Raw genomic sequence first — 10,543 nt, 5'->3', positions numbered from 1 at the left:
AGTGGATCCCTGATCCCTGCATAGCATAACTGGGAGTCATCTTCCATTAGGGGCCGACAGACACCTAATATAGGCAGGTGCCCCTCTGGGTCGAAGCTTCCAGAGGAAGGATCAGGAATATTTGCTGTTCTGCAATATTTGCTGTTCTGCAGACTCTGCTGGTGATAACCAGGTAAACAGGGTCTGGAGTGGACCTCTGGCAAACTCCAACAGACCTGCAGCTGAGGGACCTGACTGTTAGAAGGAAAACTAACAAACAGAAAGGAATAGCACCAACATCAACAAAAGGGACATCCACATCAAAACCCCATCTGTAGATCACCAACATCAAAGACCAAAGGTAGATAAAACCACAAAGATGGGGAGAAACCAGAGCAGAAAAGCTGAAAATTCTAAAAACCAGAGCACCTCTTCTCCAGAGGACCGCAGCTCCTTGCCAGCAATGGAACAAAGCTGGGCAGAGAATGACTTTGACAAGTTGACAGAAGCAGGCTTCAGAAGGTTGGTAATAACAAACTTCTCTGAGCTAAAGGAGCATATTCTAGCCCACTGCAAGGAAGCTGAAAACCTTGAAAAAAGGTTAGACAAATGGCTGACTAGAAAAAACAGTGTAGAGAAGAACCAAGTGACCTGATGGAGCTGAAAACCATGGCATGAGAACTTCGTGATGAACGCATAAGCTTCAATAGCCAATTCAATCAAGTGGAAGAAAGGGTAGCAGTGTTTGAAGATCATATTAATGAAATAAAGTGAGAAGACAAGGTTAGAGAAAAAAAGAGTAAAAAGAAACAAACAAAGCCTCCAAGAAATATGGGACTATGTGAAAAGACCAAATCTACATGTGATAGGTGTACCTGAAAGTGATGGGGAGAATGGAACCAAGTTGGAAAACACTCTTCAGGCTATTATCCAGGAGAGCTTCCCCAACCTAGCAAGACAGGCCAACATTCAAATTCAGGAAATATAGAGAACACCACAAACATACGCCTCGAGAAAAGCAACCCCCAGACACATAATTGGCAGATTAACCAAGGTTGAAATGAAGGAAAAAATGTTAAGGGCAACCAGAAGGAAAGGTTGGGCTACCCACAAAGGGAAGCCCATCAGATTAACAGGGGATCTCTCAGCAGAAACCCTACAAGCCAGAAGAGAGTGGGGGCCAATATTCAACATTCTTAAAGAAAAGAATTTTCAACCCAGAATTTCATATCCAGCCAAACTAAGCTTCGTAAGTGAAGGAGAAATAAAATCCTTTACAGACAAGCAAATGCTGAGGGATTTTGTCACCACCAGGCCTGCCTTACAAGAGCTCCTGAAGGAAGCAGTAAACATGGAAAGGAACAACAGGTACCAGCCATTGCAAAGACATGCAAAATTGTAAAGACCATCGATGCTAGGTAGAAACTGTATCAATTAATGAGCAAAATAACCAGGTAACCTCATAATGACAGGATCAAATTCACACGTAACAATGTTAACCTTAAATATAAATAAGTTAAATGCCCGAATTAAAAGACACAGACTGGCAAACTGGATAAAGAGTCAAGACCCATCAGTGTGCTGTATTCAGAAGACCCATCTCACATGCAGAGACACACATAGGCTCAAAATAAAGGGATGGAGGAAGATCTACTAAGCAAATGGAAAGCAAAAGAAAAAAAAAAAAGAAAAAAAAAGCAGGGGTTGCAATCCTAGTCTCTGATAAAACAGACTTTAAACCAACAAAGATCAAAACAGACAAATTATGTACCATCATACATAATGGTAAAGGAATCAATTCAACAAGAAGAGCTAACCATCCTAAATATATATGCACCCAATACAGGAGCACTCAGATTTATAAAGCAAGTCCTTAGAGACCTACAAAGAGACTTAGACTCCCACACAATAATAATGGGAGACTTTAACATCCCAATGTCAATATTAGACAGATCAATGAGACATAAAGTTAAGAAGGATATCCACGACTTGAACTCAGCTTGGCACCAAGCAGACCTAATAGACATCTATAGAACTCTTCACCCCAAATCAACAGAATATACACTCTTCTCAGCACCACATCACACTTACTCTAAAATTGACCACATAGTTGGAAGTAAAGCACTCCTCAGCAAATGTAAAAGAACAGAAATTACAACAAACTATCTCTCAGACCACAGTGCAATCAAATTAAAACTCAGGAAAACTCACTCAAAACCACACAACTACATGGAAACTGAACAACTTGCTCCTGAATGACTACTGGGTACATAATGAAATGAAGGCAGAAATAAAGATGTTCCTTGAAAACAATGAGAACAAAGGTACAATGTACTGGAATCTCTGGGACACATTTAAAGCAGTGTGTAGAGGGAAATTTATAGCACTAAATGCCCACAAGAAAAAGCAGGAAAGATCTAAAATCGACACCCTAACATCATAACTGAAAGAACTAGAGAAGCAAGAGCAAATAAATTCAAAAGCTAGCAGAAGGCAAGAAATAAATAAGATCAGAGCAGAATGAAAGAGATAGAGACAGAAAAAAAACCTTAAAAAAATCAATGAATCTGGGAGCTGGTTTTTTGAAAAGATCAACAAAATTGATAGACCACTAGCAAGACTAATAAAGAAGAAAAGAGAGAAGAATCAAATAGGTACACTAATAATTGACAAAGGGGATATCACCACCAACCCCACAGAAATACAAACTACCGTCAGAGAATACTATAAACATCTCTACGCAAATAAACTAGAAAATCTAGAAGAAATGGATAAATTCCTGGACACATACACCCTCCTTAGACTAAACCAAGAGGAAATTGAATCTCTCAATAGACCAATAACAGGCTCCGAAATTGAGGCATTAATTAACATCCTACCAACCAAAAAAAGTCCAGAACCAGATGGATTCACAGCCGTGTTCTACCAGAGTTACAAAGAGGAACCGGTACCATTCCTTCTGAAACTATTCCAATCAATAGAAAAAGTGGGAATCCTTCTTAACTCATTTTATAAGGCCAGCATCATCTTGATACCAAAGCCTGGCAGAGACAAAACAAAAAAAGATAATTTTAGGCCAATATCCCTGATGAACATCGATGCGAAAATCCTCAATACAATACTGGCAAATCGAATCCAGAAGCACATCAAAAAGCTTATCCACCATGATCAAATTGGCTTCATCCCTGGGATGCAAAGCTGGTTCAACATATGCAAATCAATAAACATAATCCATCACATAAACAGAACCAATGACAAAAACCACATGATTATCTCAATAGATGCAGAAAAGGCATTCAACAAAATTCAACAGCCTTCATGCCAATAACTCTCAATAAACGAGGTATTGATGGAATATATCTCAAAATAATAAGAGCTATTTATGATAAACCCACAGCCAATATCATACTGAAGGGACAAAAATTGGAAGCATTCCCTTTGAAAACTGGCACAAGACAAGGATGCCTTCTCTCACCACTCCTATTCAACACAGTATTGGAAGTTCTGGCCATGGCAATCAACAAAGAAAAAGAAATAAAGGGTATTCAATTAGGAAAAGAGGAAGTCAAATTGTCCCTGTTTGCAGATGACATGATTGTATATTTAGAAAACCCCATTGTCTCAGCCCAAAATCTCCTTAAGTTGATAAGCAACTTCAGCAAAGTCTCAGGACACAGAATCAATGTGCAAAAATTACAAGCATTCCTATACACCAAGAACAGACAAACAGAGAGCCAAATCATGAGTAAACTCCCATTCACAACTGCTACAAAGAGAAGAAAATACCTAGGAATCCAACTTACAAGGAATGTGAAGGACCTTTCAAGGAGGACTGTAAATCACTGCTCAATGAAATAAAAGAGGACACAAACAAATGGAAGAACATTTCATGCTCATGGATAGGAAGAATCAATATTGTGAAAATGACCATAGTGCACAAGGTAATTTATAAATTCAATACTATCCCCATCAAGCTACCAATGACTTTCCTCACAGATTGGAAAAGCTGCTTTAAAGTTCATATGGAACCAAAAAGAGCCTACCTTGCCAAGGCAATCCTAAGCAAAAAGAACAAAGCTGGAGGCATTACACTACCTGACTTCAAACTATACTACCCGGCTACAGTAACCAAAACAGAGATATAGACCAATGGAACAGAACCGAGGCCTCAGAAATAACACCACACAGCCACAACCACCTGATCTTTGACAAACCTGACAAAAACAAGCAATGGGGAAAGGATTCCCTATTTAATAAGTGGTACTGGGAAAACTGGCTAGCCATATGTAGAAAGCTGGTACTGGATCCCTTCCTTACACCTTATACAAAAATTAATTCAAGATGGATTAAAGACTTAAATCTCAGACCTAAAATCATAGTACCCTAGAACAAAACCTAGGCAATACTATTCAGGACATAGGCATGGGCAAGGACTACATGACTAAAACACCAAAAGCAATGGCAACAAAAGCCAAAATAGACAAATGGGAACTAATTAAACTAAAGAGGTTCTGCATGGCAAAAGAAACTACCATCAGAGTGAATAGGCAACCTACAGAATGGGAGAAAATTTTTGCAATCTACCCATCTGACAATGGGCTAATATCCAGAATCTACAAAGAACTCCAACAAATTTACAAGAACAAAACAACTCCATCAAAAACTGGGCAAAGGGTATGAACAGACATTTCTCAAAAGAAGGCATTTATGCAGCCAACAGACACACAAAAAATGCTCATCATCACTGGCCATCAGAGAAATGCAAATCAAAACCACAATGAGATACCATCTCAAGCCAGTTAGAATGGCGATTATTAAAAAGTCAGGAAACAACAGATGCTGGAGAGGATGTAGAGAAATAGGAACGCTTTTCCACTGCTGGTGGGAGTGTAAATTAGTTCAACCACTGTGGAGGACAGTGTGGCTATTCCTCAAGGATCTAGAACTAGAAATATCATTTGATCCCATGATCCCATTACTGGGTATATACCCAAAGGATTATAAATCATGCTACTATAAAGACACATGCACATGTATGTTTATTGTGGCACTATTCACAATAGCAAAGACTTGGAACCAACCCAAATGTCCATAAATGATAGACTGGATTAAGAAAATGTGGCACATATACACCATGGAATACTATGCAGCCATAAGAAAGGATGAGTTCATGTCCTTTGCAGGGACATGGATGAAGCTGGATACTATCATTCTCAGCAAACTATCACAACAACAGAAAACCAAACACTGCATGTTCTCATTCATAGGTAGGAATTGAGCAATGAGAACACTTGGACACAGGGCGGGGAACATCACACACTGGAGCCTCTTTGTGGGTGGAGGGATGTGGGAGGGATAGCATTAGGAGAGATACCGAATATAAATGACGAGTTGATGGGTGCAGCAAACCAACATTATGGACATGAATCAAACTGCACGTTGTGCACATGTACCCTAGAACTTAAAGTATAACAATTAAAAAAAAACCCATTCATACACACTGTAATATTTACCTGTTGCAACCATAATGCTTTATTATATCCCCAAACTCAGTGGTTTCCAATAAAAATTATTTATTCTTGGTCGATAGATCAACTAACGTAGGTTAGGTTAGGCTGGGCTGGGCTCTGCTTTAGGCTGAAGGTTGGGTTCAGGTCTGTTTTACAATTATCTTCTCCTGTTTGGAGCAGCAGACACCTGATATGGTTTGGATGGTTGCCCCCTCCAAATCTCACATTAAAATGTGATTCCTGAAGTTGGAGGTAGGGCACAGTGGAGGCCATTGGATCATGGAAGCGGGTCCCTCATGAATGGTTTAGCGCCATCCCCTTGGTAATAAGTGAGTTCTTGCTCTTAGTTTATGTGAGACCTTCTTGTTAAAAAGAGTGTGGCACCTCCCCCACCACCTTGCTCCCACTTCTGCCATGTGACATACCTGCTCCTGCTTTGCCTTCTGCCTCGAGTAAAAATTGCCTGAGGCCTCATCAGAAACGGAGCAGATGCTTTCTGTACAGCCTGAAGACCCGTGAGACAATTAAACCTCTTTTCTTTATAAATTACTCAGCCTCAGGTATTACTTTACAGTAACAAAATAACAAACAAGAGCAACCAATCATGTTCTCCTCATAGTGGACAGCAGGAGCATGACAGGGCAAGAAGTCAGCCTAGTACTGGCCCACTGTCACTTCTTCCTCATTCCACTGGCCAAAGAAAGCAGCTCTGCCTCTAAAGGGCAGAACTGCAAGGTCACATGGCAAAGGGCACAGGTATATAATTCTAACAGGGAGGGCATGAAGAATCGAGGAACAATGACCTAATCTGCCACACATCCTGAAGCTAACAGACTCTTGGTCCTTCTTTGGAATTTTTTTTTTTTTAATTTTACTTTAAGTTCTGGGATATATGTGCGGAACGTGCAGGTTTATTACATAGGTAAATGTGTGCCAGGCTGGTTTGCTGCACCTATCAACCATCACCGAGATATTAAGCCCTGTATGTATTAGCTATTTGTCCTGATGCTCTCCCTCCCCTCGCCCCCACTGACAGGCCCCAGGGTGTGTTGCTTCCCTCCCTCTGTCCATGCATTCTCATTGTTCAGCTCCCACTTATGAGTGAGAACATATGGTGTTTGGCTTTCTGTTCCTGTGTTAGTTTGCTAAGGATGATGGCTTCCAGCTTCATCCATGTCCCTGAAAAGGACATGATCTCATTCCTTTTTTATGGCGGCACAGTATTCCATGGTGTATATATGTACCACATTTTCTTTATCCAGTTTATCATTGATGGGCATTGGGTTGGTTCAATGTCTTTGCTATTGTAAACAGTGTTGCAATAAACATACATGTGCATGCATCTTTTAATAATAGAATTATTTATATTCCCATGGGTACATACCCAATAATGGGATTGCTGAGTCAAATGGTATTTCTGGTTCTAGATCCTAGAGGAATTGCCAAATTGTCTTCCACAATGGTTGAACAAATTTGCACTCCCACCAACAGTGTAAAAGCATTCATATGGGAAAATTTTTTTAACAAAGGAAACCAGTTTTAAGCCAAATTCCAAAGTAACTCTAAATGTACACTTTCAGGCAGCAGTATTCTCAAAATGAAAACATTTGAGTCCCTGCAATGGGCCACCTATGCAATTCCTTATTTACTTGTAAAGTAGAACGAAAATGATTATGAGTTCATAGATGGAGAGTCATCCCACTGGGAACCTGAAAGCACTCCCAGGAATAATTTTGGGTTTGAGATTATAAATGGAGAGTTAGATTTAAATCCCACTATTGCTAGCTGCATGACTTAATACTCTTAAGCCTTAGTTCGCTCGCCTGTAAAATGAAGAATTAGTAATAACATTTTTTTAAAGGTTTGCTGAGCAGACAAAATGAAATACTCTATATAAATTGCACTGTTTTTAATAAAGTGCCTGGTACATAGTAGGCAAATCCATAACTTCCCTTTCATTTATATTTCACCTTTCAGACAAGAATTACCATGTTCCTAAATTTAAAAGGTGAAACAAACAATGTGTGTTAAATTATTGGTCCAGAAGCACACAGTGGGCTTTCCTCCACTTACCTTAGATATTTCCTGTTGACTTTAATGTCTTTTCATTGAAAATGGCTCTAACACTGCTCTCTAACCTTTATAAATATAGCTGCTGGTAGATGGCCTTCAGGTACACCCCAGATCTTGAGGACTAAAGAGAATGGGTTAAAAATACAGTGACCCTTTATTTTATTCCTACCAATTAAGTAGCAAATCATTCCCTGCACAATGTTTTTCTTTCATTTCCAAAGTTGCTACCTATGGGCAAATACTTAAAGTTGGAAGCTACAGCAGCTCCCTCCTCAAAAGCAGTAACTCGCTAAACATTATGTTCACTCTCTCCAAATCCTCACTACATTAATTCACTTTTTAATCTGGATGCAAAATTCAATACTGCTTCCTAGTGAAATTGCCCAGTATAATGCCTAACTTGGAGTAGGAGCTCAAAGATATCCTTTTGAATCTGGAAAAAAAATCTGAAATGCCTGCTTAGAATTATAAAAGCAATAACCTACAAGTGTGTGATGACTTGCAGTATAGGAATATGTATATTATCTCATTTTCAATAATGCAGGTTCAATAACACCAATAATGCACCCATTTCAGTCATGAACTTTAATTTGTGCAAACAGATTCAGAGAGGTAGGCATTTCCCAGTATCACACTACTCAAGAGTGGTAGGGTCAGGACTTGAATGCAGGTCTTCTCACTCCAAATCCAATAACCTCCTGTAATTTCAGCCACTACTTTTCAGAAGACAAGTTGCTGATTCAGTCTTGATAGATCACAAAACTACAGAATGATTCATGCTCTACCAACACCCGTTTCAGGAAGGATCAGCTGTTTTTATAAAGCACCACACTTTTCACTTATTAGCATAGCTCATTGAGCAGCTAGGGGAGTGTGACGCCAATAGGGAGAGACAAGCTGACAATATGCTGAATTTGACAAAAACTGTTCTAGATAATTTTGCAAGTTTGGGGATCTGGGGAATATGATTGGCTGAGCAAGTTTCTACTCTGGTTTTAAAACACATACATTTGAAGGGACATTTGATTCTTATATTAGTATGCATGTACTTTATGCAATGAATGAAGTTGTATAAAATAATTTTATAAGATGAATTATTGGGCGGGCATGGTGGCTCACGCCTGTAATCCCAGCACTTTGGGAGGCCGACCCAGGTTGATCACGAGGTCAAGAGATAGAGACCATCCTGGCCAACATGGTGAAGCCTCGTGTCTACTAAAAATACAAAAAATTAGCCGGGTATGGTGGCAGGTGCCTGTAGTCCCAGCCACTTGGGAGCCTGAGGCAGGAGAATTGCTTGAACCTGGGAGGCAGAAGTTGCAGTGAGCTGAGATCGCACCATTGCACTACAGCCTGGGCAAAAATATCGAAACTCCATTGCAAAAAAAAAAAAAAAAAAAGATGAATTATTGTATGCGTACTCTGTGGTTGCTCACTCCTTAATAAGTATCAATGAATCTTGAAGCTAGCAAATGTCTTCAGAATTTTATGCAAAGCCCCATTTTATAGATGAACATTGAGACCCAGGAAATTAAGAAAGTACCCCAGGTACAGGTAGTAAGTGGCAGACTAGAACCCTTTCTTCTGCATTCTAGACAAATATTTTTCCATTGTGCTACTAAGAACAAAAGCAAACAAAAATCAAAAACAAATAAATAGATAAAAATCCTTTGGTAAATAATTTTGCCAAAAAATCGTATTTTTGTACATGTTCAATTTTAATACATCTCTTATTCTGCTTCTTGATGTTATCTACTGAATTTTAAGTAGAATGCACACACATGTGTATACAAGTGTATGCATCTATTTTTATTTTTAGTTTTTACAGTAGTTATTTGCTTGCTTAAAATCATAGATCCCCTGTAATACCAGTACTTTGGGAGGCTGAGGTGGGTGGATTACCTGAGGTCAGGAATTCGAGACCAACCTTACCAATATGGTGAAACCCCATCTCTACTAAAAATACAAAAATTAGCCAGATGTGGTGGCGGGTGCCTGTAGTCCCAGTTATTCGGGAGGCTGAGACAGGAGAATTGCTTGAACCTGGGAGGCAGAGGTTGTAGTGAGCCAAGATGGCGCCATTGCACTGCAGCCTGGGTGACAAAAGGGAGACATCTTACCAAAAAAAAAAAAAAAAAAAAAAAAAAAAAAAAAAAAAAATCATAGATCCTCTGCAGCATTGGCTTTTTTTTTTTTTTTTTCTAATCCCCATCAGTCCTCGACACATTTATGATATCGCCACATGCATACTGGTTACTTGATAAATATTTGTGGTTGCTGATGAAATTGCCCCTGCTGATAAAATACTGTTGGAAAAGCCTGAGGTCTATATTAGAGAGAAGCTTTTCTCTTCTAAACTATCGATTGACTCTTGCATGACATTTAATAAAAACTTTCCATTACCAGTTGCATAACAGCAATTAAAACCCTCATCAAATCTATCTTAACTGCTTAGAGTCCTCCACTGGGGAGCATTTTCCTTGGCAAACATCCGCAATAAAAGGCTATTTAATCTTCATAACTGAAACAGTCAGTTATGCTAATTTGTCTCTTTTATTGTCAGTTTACATTGGAGTCACACACAGCTCTGGTCCTTTAGAGAGGTACAGAAATGAGCACAGCTTCTCTAGCAAAAACAGCTAGTAGTGAGGTTCCTGTCACTGGAAGCAGTTACACCTGGCCCAACTGATTATTTGTCAATAACACCATAGAAGGGATTTCTCAGTTGGAGTGAGGTTGAACTAAAGAAGATCTGTAATACTTTCAATTAGAGATTTTCTACATCTGTGTTCTTCTAGCCCAAGAATAGAGCCATTCTATAGTAAAATTCGGGAACCAAGTTTTAGGGGTAGGTAAAACGAGCATCCACTTATACTTCATTTTCCTTTCTAAAATACTTTAAACTTTGTTCAATTTCATAATAAGATGAGAAAAATGCTCATTGTAAGCCTAATGTCTATTCATTAATCCATTCATCTACT

The sequence above is a fragment of the Macaca nemestrina genome, chromosome 14 (genome assembly GCF_043159975.1).
Source record: "Macaca nemestrina isolate mMacNem1 chromosome 14, mMacNem.hap1, whole genome shotgun sequence".
NCBI lineage: Eukaryota > Metazoa > Chordata > Mammalia > Primates > Cercopithecidae > Macaca > Macaca nemestrina.
This window is presented reverse-complemented; position numbering follows the sequence as displayed.